At 40.7% G+C, this 14010-nt stretch overlaps 1 protein-coding gene across 8 annotated transcripts in view; it reads right to left on the reverse strand.

The window, feature by feature from the left end:
• The window catches only part of HDAC9 (histone deacetylase 9), a 1141821-nt gene extending 1129757 nt beyond the window's left edge, over positions 1-12064 (reverse strand). For 7 of the 8 annotated variants that reach the window (XM_060196126.1, XM_060196123.1, XM_060196125.1 and 4 more), the window contains exons 1-2: positions 11898-12064; positions 11416-11440 (exon numbers count right to left, since the gene is read on the reverse strand). The gene's annotated coding sequence lies outside the window, so the exon portion shown is untranslated. The remainder of the gene's footprint in view (positions 1-11415; positions 11441-11897) is intronic. The other variant, XM_060196121.1, reaches the window with a different exon arrangement.
• Positions 12065-14010: the final 1946 nt, after the last annotated feature.

Raw genomic sequence — 14010 nt, forward strand, 5'->3', positions numbered from 1 at the left:
ATAGTATTGCAAGTCCTAACCATACCAGTTAAGCAGGAAAAATAAATAAAAATGATTTGAGTTAGGAGAGGAAAAAGTATAACTTTCATTATTTGTAAGTATGACTGTATGCATCCAGGGGGGTGAGCAGCAGTGCACCTGGAAGCAGTGCACTCCCAAGGAAGGTCCCAACAACTGCTCCCTACCTACTACAGTGGGGATGCTTCACAAGTGGTGAAGCAGGTCTGTAGGTGTCTATCTTTCTTTCTCCCTCTCCATCGCCCCTTCCCACTCAATTTCTCTGTCCTATCAAATAAAATGATGGGGGGAGGGGCAGAAGAGGCTGCCAGGAGCAGTGGATTTGTAGTGCAAGCACCAAGTAAATGGAGGCAAAAAGAGAAAAAATACATAGTGGGGGTTGTATTGTTGCCCGGAAAGCTGAAACATGTTATGCATGTACAAACTATTGTATTTACTGTCGACTGTAAAACATTAATCCCCCAATGAAGAAACAAATAAAAAAATCCAAAGGAGTAGCCCAGGAGTGAAGTCCTCAGTTTATTCCTTGGCAGAGAGTGTGCTTGAGTGATGCTCTGGTTCTCCCTCACTCCCTCTCAAATAAATAAATTTTTGGTATTTTTTTCATTACCACTAGGGTTATCCCTCGGGCTTGGTGCCTGCACAAGAAATCCACAACTCCCAGTGATCATTTTTTCCTTTTCCTTTTCCTTTTTCTTATTATTTGATAGGGCAGAGAGAGAAATTTAGGGGATGGATAGATAGAGAAAAAGAGACACATGCAGCCTTGCTTCACTGTTTGTGAAGCTTCATCCCTACAGGTGGGAACCAGGGCCTTAAACCTGGGTCCTTGTGCATGGTAGTGTGTGTGCTCAACTGGGTGCACTACACACAGCCCTTATAAATAAGAAAGAAAGGAAGTGGGGTGGGGAGAGGAGAGAAAAATCCCAGGTCCAAGCAGTAGTACACCTGGTAGATCATATATGTACAAGGACCTGCATTCACAACCCGGTCCCCATCTGAAGGGGTGGAAGCTTCATGAGCCCACCTCTCTGACTCTATCAGGAAGGAAGTTAAAGAGAAAAAAATGAGGGTTAAGCGCTTGCTTATATTACAGTATACAAGGACCCAGGTTCAAGCCCCTGGTCCCCACCTGCAGGGGGAAAGTTTCACGAATGGCAAAGCAGGTCTGAAGGTCTCTCTCTCTCTCTCTCTCTCTCTCTCCCCCCATCCCCTCTCAATTTCTCTCTGTCTCTATCCAATAATCAATAAATGAAAATATTTTAAAAAGAAAAAAATGACTGATGGGGGCATGCAGCATTGCAGGCACTGAGCCCCAATGACACCCCTAGTTGAGAATGAATGAATGAATGAATGAATGAACGAACGAATGAGAGGCAAGCAGAGAGAGAAAGGGAGGGAAAGGAAGGAAGGTTGGAAGGAATGAAGGGAGAGAGGAAGGAAGGAAGGAAAGAAGAAAGGAAGGGAGAGAGGGGAAGATGGATGGAGGCAATAAAGGAGAGAATGAAGGAAAGAAAAGTGAAGACAGAAGGAAGGAGGAAGGGAGGGAGAGAAGGAAGGAAGGAAGGAAGGAAGGAAGGAAGGAAGGAAGGGAGGGGGGAAGAGAAGGGAGGGAGGAAGAGATGGGATGGATGGGATGGGATGGGATGGGATGGGATGGGATGGGATGGGATGGGATGGGATGGGATGGGATGGGATGGGATGGGATGGGATGGGATGGGATGGGGAGGGAAGAGGTAGGGAGGGGAGGGAAGAAACAGGAAGGGAAGGAAAAAGAAGGGACGTAAAAAGGAATTCAGTAGAAAACTGGAAAGGGCCAGGCAGTGGTACACTTGGTTAAGTGCACACAGTACAGTGTGCAAAGGTGCAGGTTCAAGCACCTGGACCCCACCTGCAGGGGGAAAACTTCATGAGTGGTGAAGCAGGGTTACAGGTGTATCTATGTCTCTCTCCCCCTCAATTTCTGTCTCTATATAATAACAAATAAGTAAAAATATTTTTTAAAAAAAAAAAGAAAACTGAAAAATTACTGGGCAGTATAGTAAAGTGGTAGGTTACAAAACTAATATATAAAAAACAGAACTAATATATAAAAAAACAGAACTAATATATAAAAATAACAGTGACATTCCTTTATGGAAATAGTAAATAATAAGAAGAAAAATCCATAGATTAATTCCATTTAAATTAGCAGCAAAAAATATATAAGTATCTATCTCCCTCTCCCCTCATCAATTTACCTCTGTCCTACCAAATAAAAAAATTTTTAATGTTTTAAAGGAAAAAATAGCCACCAGTAGTGGTGGATTTGCAGTCTCAGCATTGAGCCTAGTTATAAGCATGGCAGTAATAAAAATAAAATTAAATCTTTAAAAAATCATTCTATCTAGAACAATATACATATTCAAGTAATCCTTATCAAAGCCTCCATTAAATTTCTTTGAATATAATAAATGCTGCAGAAGTTTATCTTAAATCACAATAAAAAGCCCAGAATTGCTAAAAACAATCTTGAGTGGAAAAAAAAAATGATGGTATCAAGCTTCCTGACAAGACTATATTACAGGGTTATAGTGACAAAAAAGAAATGTTGTGTACTAGAATAGCAATACACACAGATCAATAGAATAGAACTTAGAGTCCAGAAGTAAGCTCTCAGAGTTACAGACAATTTACTAGAAGGGGACACTTTTCAATAAACAGTGCTGGGAAAATTGGGTTGAAACATGCAGAAGAATGAAATAGAACCACCACATCTCACCATGCATAAAACTGAACTCCAAATGGATAAAAATCTTGGGAGGTTAGAAAATACACATAAAAGAAAACACTGGCAGAACATTCTATTGATGTTGAGTTTGGTAATGTCTTTGGAGACTGGCAAGGAAAACAAAATAAAAAATAAAAACAAACTAATGGGACTGAATCAAACTGAAAAGCTTTCATACATCAAAAGAAAACTACCAAAACAAAAAAGACATTCCTACTGAATGGGAAATGGGCTAATAACCGAGGTATATAAGGAGTTCACAAAACTCAGCAAAACACATACACACACATCAAAATATGGGGAGGGGGGGATCTGAACTGATTGTTGACTAAAAATGACATTTAGATGACCAAGAAACGTAAAAAAAAAAAAATGCTCAAATCACTTATAACACAAGAAATGCAAAGGAAGACAGCAATGAGATACCAACTTACACCTGTGAGAGAGCCATACATCAAAAATAAATGAAAGAAGTGCAAGCAGGGATATGGAAATAAGTAAATAAATAAATAAATAGGTAAATCAAGTTATTCTTTTATATTGTTAGTAAGTACATAATTTGGTCTAGCCCCTGTACAAAATAGTCTGAAGATTTCACGAAATATTAAAAATAAACCTGCCATCAGATATGGCAGTTCTCCTAGTTAGCTACTGAAAGCACATAAAAACATTCATCCAAAGAGATTTACGTATGCCTGATACTCAGTGCAGCACTGCACGCGGTAGCCAAGATTTGGAAACAATTCAAGTGTCCCAGGACAGATGAGTGAGTAGAAAATGGTGAATATAAAGGATTGGTGTAAGGATCCTGGTTCGAGCCCCCAGCTCCCCACCTGCAGGGGAGTCGCTTCATGAGCAGTCAAGCAAGTCTGCAGCTAGCTTCCTCTCCCCGTCTCTGTCTTCTCCTCCTCTCTCCATTTCTCTCTGTCCTATCCGACAACAATAGAACAACAAGGGCAACAAAAGAGAATAAATAAATAAATACCAAGAAAATGGTGAATATGTATATTTGTTATTCAAGTTCTAAGAAATGATGAGATATTAATTTTGCTGCAAGGATGGAACTGGTAAGAATAATGTTAAGTGAAATAAGACAGGGAAAAGGGTAAGTATGAGTTAATCTCACTCACAGATGAAGTTTAAGAAAATAAGCAAAGAAAAAGAAAAGAAAAAAAAGAAAAAAGAAACTAAGCAAAGATTGCAACTCTTAAATAACTATGTGCATGTGCTTATGTTTAAATACTTGTTAGCTCAAATAAATGCTGCCCATCATTTGAAGAAAGAAAGAAAGAAAGAAAGAAAGAAAGAAAGAAAGAAAGAGAGGGAGGGAGGGAGGGAGGGAGGGAGGGAGGGAGAGAAAGACTAAGGAAAGGGAAATTCAGGGTGAAACTTCAACTGTGGTCTATTTCAACATATTCAAGAATTCCAAAAGGGACTGGGAGCTGGGACTGGTGGTGGCACACCCATCACCATGCTCAAGGACCTGAGTTTGAACTGGTTTGAACCCCTACTCCCCACCCGCAGTGGGAAGGTTTCATGAGTGGTGAAACTGGTCTGTAGATGTTTATCTTTCTCTCTTCTTTTCTATCTCCCCTCCCCTCTCAATTTCCTCTCTGTCCTGTCAAAGAAAAATAGGGAGAAAAAAAAAAGGAAATAAAAATGGTCACCAGGAACAGTGGTGCTGGCACTCAGAGCCCCAGTGATAACCCTGGTGACAAAAAAAAAAAGAGGGGGGTTGGAGATGGGGGGTGGAAGCCAGATCCCTAAAGTAGAATGAGAAGTATGGTGACACTTTTTTTGAGGAGATCTGAGGTGGCATCCCTGTGGCAACAGCCTTATAAAGCAACATTTCCTTAATAAAATAAATCAAATGAAATAAAAATTAAAAATCAGTGGTAGAACACCCTTTCAAGTATACCTGGGCACTGAAAAACAGAAATTCTATTATTCTTTATTCCCTGTCTGAATCTCTGGACCACCAAATAACCCCCAACCCCATACACACACAAGCATTACTGTGAATTCATAAGCATCTTGACTTTTATTTATATGCTTACCTCTTTCCCTGGACATGTAGTTCCCATGAACCAAAATCCAAGCTACTTGCTAACTAAAGTTTGGGGCTTAAATTATATTTATAATTAAATTATATTTAATTATAAAATGTAAAGGTAAAAAAAGACACCTTTGGATCCAGATTATGTGAGAATCTAGATGCCATTCTAAGGAGCACAGACATTTAAAGTCAAATCTACTGAAGTTAGAAAATATAAAACTTTTACAGAGAAATGTTTATTTCAAGAATTCCTGACCTATAGTCTGTTCCTGATTAGGCTGTCACAGGCTGAGGATGGTTCACAATTCCCTTCAGCCTTATCCCAGGAAAGAAGATGCCTCAGATGGGGCTTCTGAATATTCTGTCACCCAGTCACAGGTAAGCAGTCTGATCTAGCATAACACAAGGAGAACTCTATTTGGAGGTTTTCAGTTTGAAATGTTTATATTTTGACTAAAATAAAGGAAATCTTGAAGCTTACCTCACACTGTGCTGAAACATGCAAGGTACAACTCCGTAAAATGAACAGAATACAGATGAGTCCCACACTGAGTTTGTATTTTACAGTAGAGCTACAAGGGGATCTGGGTCAATGATTTTGATCAATGGAACTATATCCATTTAAAAAGAGATTTAAGTACATAAAATAGAAGGGGAAAAGTAGAATTTCTATGAATAGAGTTCAGAGACACCATAGAGTAGAAAGGGGAAGCAAGTAATAGAAGAACAAAGGAAAAATGGCTCAATAGACTTTTCAAGTAGATCAAAACAGTGGCATCTACTGAAAAGCAACAGAGAGAACCCTATTGCCAAAGAAGCAATGAGAATTCCTAATGTTTCCTGATTGTATTTAATATTGGAAATCTACATATTGAAGAGAAAGGCAATACAGAGTTTTTCATTTCAGCCAAAGTGGTAAGTTAAAATAATAATTTAAAAAAGCATCTGTTTTCCATATCAACTCTTATTCTTAGACAGAAGAGATATATAAAATCGTATCTGTACCTATAATCTACTTCCTACATAGAACAAAAATTAAAAGGCATGATACAACATGCCTTTTCTCTCATTCCTCTCTAACTATATCCAATTCTCTCATGTTAAATTAAGGAAGCTCAAAGAAATTGCAGTGCTGACATTTAGTTCAATAGAACACACTAGGTTTTCCTTAGAAATTCTACTTACTGTTGTATGAGATGTACTCTACAGGACTGTGGACTCTGAAATCAGATTTAGATTCAAAAGGAGCTACCCTTAACAAAGTATTTAGTTTTTCAAGGTCTCCATTTACTAGGGTGTGTGGTGGGGGGGGGGGGGTGTTGAGGCTATAGAAATTAGAACTCAAGTTGCCAAAGAAAAGCAAATTAGATAAAAATCATTCTTACAAAGTGCTTAAAGCTCAGACTGTAATTTATAGAACCCCATGCCCAGACACAATGTCTCATTGTCTGGAGGTCCCAAGAATTAACAACAATTTGCCATTACCTCCTATAAAATAAGGGAAAATAAGGGGAAGCCATGCTAGAGGTCTCCACATCACACTGCTGGGCCCTTCAGATCTTAAAAACCTTTCACATGTAGACTACACTGGGAATTAAATCAGTTATCAGACTAGTATACACTAGCCTATCGATTTATCTATTTAAAGCTTTCTTACTACCATCCTTTCCAAATGAGGTCTATCATTATTCTAAATCCTAGAATAGTTTTCTTTCTTTAAAGAACTGAGTGACTCCAGTTACTCTCCAATTTCACCCCATCTTCAATTGGTCAACATATTTATCCTGAACAATAACAAAAAAAAAATTAAGTATTTCACTAAGGAATAATATAGCAATTTTCTCCTTATTTCCTCAGTAATCAATAATATTTGTCATTCTTTGATTATGAACAAATTATTCTAATTATTATATAGGTAGAGTCCTCTCTCTTATGATAGTGAACTTTCCACGACAGAAGTTGATATTCCAACCACCATTCTGCAGAATGATTTTGTGCATTATATGTGACTGATCTAGGTCTGAACAGTATCCCAGACATCCTAAAATCTTGAAAATCTTGCTTATAAGTGCCTAAATAACTTTAATCAATAAGAGAGGGATTTGTTGGTTGATAACATGGGTGAGATATGGAATAATTCAAGAATGACTATCCCTCAAAGGTGTGTTTTAGAACTAGCAGTTGAAGTCACAATAGGGGTCTCTTATATTGATCTGACCTGAAAAATCTACAAAGTTATGGAGTTGAAAAGTTCACAAGCAGCTTGGGAAACATGAATGTTTGAGGTTTTCAGTTCCAGATTTGGCTTCACATATACCAGAGACTGTCTTTTATTTCTTCTTTCTCTGTGTCTCATGTGAAACTCACACATATATAACAAAACCTTCTAAAAAAAAGTTTAAGAATACATAAAATTATGGAAACACCATAACAGTTACAGGGTGTTGTGACTATGATGCAGGGAATATAGCTGTTACCCTAAGCTTCGCATTGACTCACTAGTGTGTCACTTTGGACCTATAGGCGTAACTGCTTCCTCCTTCTGGTCTTCCACAGATGTTATAAAATATAAAACTTACACTAATAAGCTAAGAAGTAATTGTGTGAATCCATGAATTTATGCACGCAAAACTAATCATGCTGTCTTCATTGAAAGACAAGAGCTTTAGTTCAAAGAGGTATCTCACCAGGTAAAATGCCTGCTTTGCCATGTTGAACTTTTGCATAAGTTCAAGCCCCAGTACCACATAGGAGATGCTTTGGTACCAGAAGAAGCTCTACTACCTTGGAGTCGTTTCCTCTCTCCATGGCTTTATCAAATGAGCAAAGTGGTACAATCATACAGGCTCAAGGTCCAGGCTCCACAAATGAGAAGGAGGAGGTGAAGGAGGATGGTGAGGTTGATGAAGAAGAAGGAGGAGGAGAAGGAGGAGAAAGAGGAGGAGGAGGAGGAGGAGGAGGAGGAGGAGTACAAGGAAGAGAAGGAGAAGGAGGAGGAGGAGGAGGGGAAGGGGAAGAGGAAGAAGAAAAAGAAGAAAAGGAAGTGGAGGAGAAAGAGAGGCTGAGTGTGACGCACCTGGTAGAGTGCACTTGTTACAGTGCACAAGGACCCAGGTTCGAGCCCTCGGTCCCCACCTGCAGGGGGAAACCTTCACAAATGAAGTAGGGCTGCAGGTGTCTCTCTGTCTCTCTCCCTAGCTTCCTCTACCTTCTCAATTTCTGGCTATTTCTATCCAATAAATAAAGATGATTTTAAAATCTTTAAAAAAAGAAAGAGGAAGAAAATCAAAAGAAGAAATAAAAAGAAAAGAAAGACAAGGGTTTCAGACCATGAAAGTTTCCACAAATTTTAGCATTAATATAGTAATATATGGCCAGAAGATAGTTCATCAAGTGGGATGTATATTTTTGCCATGTGTGAGGTCCTGAATTAGACCTTTGGCACCACATAGGAGCAACCTGAAAGGCACGGGAGAGGCTTCATGAATGGCATAGCAGTGCTGTGGTCTCTCTTTTCTCTATTTCTATCTCTCCCTCTCTCTCAAAAAAAACACACTGAGCCTGGGAAGCCAATCTGTAGTACTGTGCATATGTGAGGGTCTGGATTAATTTGTTGATACCACATTAGGAATAAAAAATAAAAATAAATAAACAATATAAATTACATAATAAATTAAAAATTCATTGAAGCAAAAATAAAAAAGTCACATTTGGGTATAATAAAAATGTCTGTAACTACAATATTTCACTAATGAGAAGGTACAGATGCTACATACAGAAGGATTTTATGATGCCCATATGTTTCTCAAATGACTCTCCTTGTTAGTTATTTCTCCATAACTCTATTTGAGAATAACCTACACCTTCTCCACTGTGTGGGTGTAAATTACAATATAACATGTTGGGATATTTAAACAAATTCAAAATGTAAGTAATTCTAATAAAAAGAAATGGAAGCTACATACCCTTGAAACCCTTTATATGTAGATATTAATTAAAATCTGAATTATACATATTTAAATTCTGTAAACACATTATCAAGTCAGCAGGCTTTATAATTTAAACCCAGATATGTCAAAATACTTAAAATAATTAACCAGTTACTTTTATTGCAGTAACTGCATAAAGCAACTCTGTTTACTAGAAAATAATGGGGTAATAGTGGGCATAAAAGTATGTGAAAGTGGGGGTGGGGCGGTGGCGCAGTGGGTTAAGCGCACGTGGCGCAAAGCGCAGGGACCGGCGTAAGGATCCAGGTTCGAGCCCCCGGCTCCCCACCTGCAGGGGAGTCGCTTCACGGGGAAGCAGGTCTGCGGGTGTCTATCTTTCTCTCCCCCTCTCTCTGTCTTCCCCTCCTCTCTCCATTTCTCTCTGTCCTATCCAACAACAAAACAAGGTCAACAATGGCAATAATAACCACAATGAGGCTGCAACAACTAGGGCAACAAAAAGGGGGAAAAATGGCCTCCAGGAGCGGTGGATTCATGGTGCAGGCACCGAGCCCAGCAATAACCCTGGAGGGGAAAAAAAAAAAAAAAAAAGTATGTGAAAGTAAACTGATCTTTCTCACTCCTAAAAGGGCCATTATTATTGTCACAAATGATGGTCATTTAATATGTCAGACGTTTATCCAATCTATGTTTGATCTGACTTCCCAAGAAAGGTCAATCCAAAAGACTGAATTGCAGAAGAAAAGAAACTAGAAAGATGAGATTAAATGTTAAAGACTCAGGCCAACAAGATAGCTCATCTGGAGAGTGTGCCTGCTTTGTCATGCATACAGTCTAGGTTCCAGGACAGTTTCCACTGCATTAGGAGAAGTTCAGTTCTATGGTACCATCTCTTCTCTACCCCTACTTCTTTTCTTTTTCTGATCTCTTCCCCCTCCACCCCCCCCCCCAATCTATGAAAGTCAGTTGGTAAAGCCCTGGTGACAAAAAAAAAAAAAAAAAAAAATCACTCCTTCCTAACCATGTATACTGACTGAGAAGTGTAGATGGTCAGTTTAGGAGGAATGCTAGAAAAGTAACTCTCTCACTCTCTAGGTGACAGCTTGACATCAAAAGTGAGACTCTAAGTGCCCAATCGATGAAGATACACCTGTTTATAACAAAACCTATGAAAACATAGAAAATGACAAGTTCTAAGAAAATCATTTTCTGTTTGAATACCTCACTCAAGCAAAGTGAATGTAAATAAATTACAAAAAAAATGTTTTACAACTGACTAAATTATTTGTCCTTTTAGAAATACAATATTCTTATAAAGCATTTTAAAAATAAGAATGATTTCCAGAAGGCATGTCAGTGATTTGGTCTTTGGATAATTAAATTGGTCCAAACTGGAACAGTGGAGTAGGAGGACTAATTATCTGTGGTAAAAAGTAAATGTATTAAACATATTTTCAGTCACAACAATTTCCATAATAAACATTCAAAGTACCAAAGAATAGTTCAAAAGATACCCTTTCCGAGCATGATTATAATTGTCCTCATTTACTAACTGTAATGCATTCTGTGCTGTTATTAATTACTGGATTAAAAAGATTCCTAGAGCATCAGAAAATAACATCCAGACTTTTTCAAATGTCAAAAGTTTGTCTTTCCAGAGAAATTATCTTTTTTAATATAGATTTTCTCTATACTTACACCTTTTTAATAGGTTTATATAATGCCTACAAGGTGTGAAAACATCAATGTATTCCAAAAACCTGTAAATCTTAACCTTCATAAGAAATCTCAGCATACTAAGAGTATTTAGATGTATAAGCATTATTATATCACTTGGGAGGAAAAAATATTAACTCTTAACTTCCTTTTTTTATGACAGAAGTTAACTTTTTAAACCCTTCTTATCCCTTTCCCACATTTCACACATACCTACAGTACATGTTTGTAATTATGATATATGTAGGTATCTCTTGTCTCATAGATTTCATTTATTCTAAAAGTTCCTTTTAGGAGATCATATGTGCCTCCCTGGCACGGAAAACAAACAGATCTTCCTGAAATTAGAGCATAGGTAACTCACTAGAGAATTTTAAATTTCATATCACATGAACTGTGTCCTCAGTTTCCTGTCGCTGGCAACCTCTCCTGACAACCCCTCCTTGGATCTGGAGGAGCAGTCAGTCTCACTTGATCACAACACAGAAACACAGGCCTCTGACATCGCAGCTCACACTGCGGACATGTGGGTGAAGGCTTCAAAGCCAAGCAAACGCTGCACACTAAGTGCTTGGTGAAATGACCCTGGACTCTCCTACCTCTGTCTCCACTATGACACCCTCGGGTGAGGTTTAATTAAAAGGTTTATCTTAATAACTCTCCTGCTAGCCAAGAAATAGCTTTATTCTCCCATTCTTTGGGCTCCGGAACTTTTCTTAAGCCCTCGAATTCAGATATAATGATTTGCAACTGAAGTCTTCCCAGGAAGCATCACAAATACCCCCTACTAAGTACTGCTCCCCTCCAGCAACACGTTGGCAACACAAACTTTTCATTCATAATTCGGCTCGAACATTAACTGGGGGAGGGGAGTTCCATGCCACCCATCCTTCGCCTTGGCTCACCTAGGAGATGCCAGGGGTCTGCACCCTAAAAAAAAAAAAAAGATGATTTGGCACCGAACTCTTGACAAAGGTTCCCTTAAACCCACCAACCACTGGGGTACGAGAAGAAAGGTCCGCGGTTTCAGGGTCCGGACTGAGATGCTGTCAACCTGGAGAAGCCCTGAGTAGCAATCCTGAGGCGCATCCGATGAATGATGAATGGCTACCTCCCGCCCCCCCGGATTCTCAGGACACCACCACCACCACCAGCAGCAGCAAGCACCAGCCAGAGACTGGACTGCTATGCCTGGTGCCACTCACCTCCGCCCGCTCCTGCTGAGGCTGTCGCGCCCCCCTTCGCCCTGCTCCAGCGACCCCCCTAACTTCTCCCCTTTCTCCAAACAGCCATCTTTCGAGGAAGAGAAGAGAAAAGGGAGCCAAAAGCGAAGGGGAGATGGAAAGTTGAGTCGGATACTGCCGCTGCTCTGCTAGCGGGGACTTACCGGCCGAGGCTGGCGCGGGAGAAGGCGGCGGCGGAGAGGGCGGCGGGCGCGGCAGGGCCGGTTCCGTGCGCGCTGCGCGGTGTGCGGGACGCGCCGCCGTCGCGGCCTCCGCGCAGGGGGAGGGGGCGGCGGGGCGGGCGGTAACGAGCGGGTGGATGAGAGCAGCTAGCTGCGCTGGTGGCGGCGAGCGGAGGATTTGCTAAAAATAGCAAGAGGGGGAGGGGGACGGAGGTGGAGGGAGACAGAGAGGCCGGGCTGGGAGCCCCGACGCTGCGGAGGCTGGGCGGGGCCGTGTGGAAAGCGAAGCCGGACTGGCGGCGGGAGCGCGGGCTCCGGGCGCTGGAGACCCGCGGGCGCGGGCAGTGGAGGGGGTGGGCGCGGGGACACCTGGGCGCGCGGCTGGAGCCCCGGGGGAAACCGCGGAACGCGCGGGAAACCGGAGGACACAGCGGAGAACTCTGCCTGGGCTGCACTGGAGGAGCGCTCAGGACCGGACCGAAGAGCCGGCCCAGAAGGACTGAGCGCCTCGGAAGTCTTGGGATTTCCGAAGCGAAACACGCCCGCGCGAGGTGCAAGGTGAAGGCCGGGCGGCCGGCGCAAACGCTCCTCCTGCCGGCGCCTGGGAAGCCCGCAGCGGTGACTGAGGACCGAGCCGGCTCTGAGAGCCGCCACAGCGCCACGGCCTTAACGCCCTCGCTGGCAGGGGGAGCCCGGGCCGCTCAGGTGCGCGGGGGCGCGGTGCCAGCCGAACCTCAGCTCCACTATTTCCTTTTCAGAGAAGAGGGCCTTGGGGGGGTGATCCCTGGAGTATTCCCACAAATACTCAGAGCTTTAAAGAAAAAGGAAAAAAAAAAAAAAACATTTAAGGGAGTTTTAAAAATAAAATGACACTTTTTCTTGTAAGAACCAAGTGGGAAACCCGAGGAAATGTGATTTCTGTTGAAAACATGAATTAAATTTGTCGAGTTTTGAGACCGAACTGAGAGCATCATTGGCTCTAAAGTAGACCTGAAGGGAAGGGGGTAGAGTTAGTACACCCAAAAATTATGAGGTGATCCTCTTCAGTGGTTAGTATTTTTATTTTGCAGGTTTTCAGTTAAATTTTAATCTGCGAGGGCATTGCTAAAACAAAGATTCCTTTATAAAACATAAAACACTAAAGTTTGGGACTAGATGTAATCCTATGCAAGCTAACCTAATAATAACCATCTAATTACTTAAAGAGGCTGATATTAATGGAATGTATGTTTGACCTGAAAACGATTAAAGCTAATGTCACTGCATCATTTTATCTTTTCCTTTGTGTCAGCTAAAACACATCTGACTCTCATATCATACCTAGCAGGAAAGAACAAGAGAGACCTAACCTGGTGCCCTCATTTTCAGAGGAAGGAACCAATATGCAAAAGAGTAACATGACTTGCCCAAGATTTCAGTAGCAGTGTTCAGATTAAATATCAGAATTAAAGCAGAACTAGCAGTGTCTTAAAGCTAGTTTAACTTGAAGAAATTTAGGAGCAGTGTGTATGTAATTTAATTTAAAATAGTTAAGCAGTCATTGTTGAATGGACACGTGGTGGTTTGATTAACCCTTGTTCATCCGAAATTCACTTAATAGGAGTAGTCATCTAGCTTTAAGTTAAAAGGATTGCACTTCTAAAGTTATTGATGCTACACAAGGAAATCTGTCCACATGATGAAGTTTAGTAATGAGCACTTAGTGATGAAATAGGTTGTGTTGACAAAAATATTTTAAACTCCACATTCACAAATGAGCTAGGTACAAATAAGTGCAAATATCTAGTGATTTGTCATCTTTTGCCTTCCAGAAATGATAGTGTATTCATAATTTTCCCCTGGATGATGATTCTGTATTCCTACTCCTGATTCAAAGGTAATAATTTCATCTCTCTATTGTCTCTTAATAAAGCCTTCTCTATAAAGTGTGATTGAAGCACACACACACACACACACACACACACACATATCCCTAATTGCAGAAATTTCAATAGAAGTTTGTGCAAATAAAGTGACAGGTAGCAGAGTTTGAACTCAAATTTGCTTTCACCAGTAGGGAGATGGTACTGGATGTAGTTAACCTTACCTCTAATTA

The sequence above is a fragment of the Erinaceus europaeus genome, chromosome 8, assembly GCF_950295315.1.
Source record: "Erinaceus europaeus chromosome 8, mEriEur2.1, whole genome shotgun sequence".
Taxonomy (NCBI): Eukaryota; Metazoa; Chordata; class Mammalia; order Eulipotyphla; family Erinaceidae; genus Erinaceus; species Erinaceus europaeus.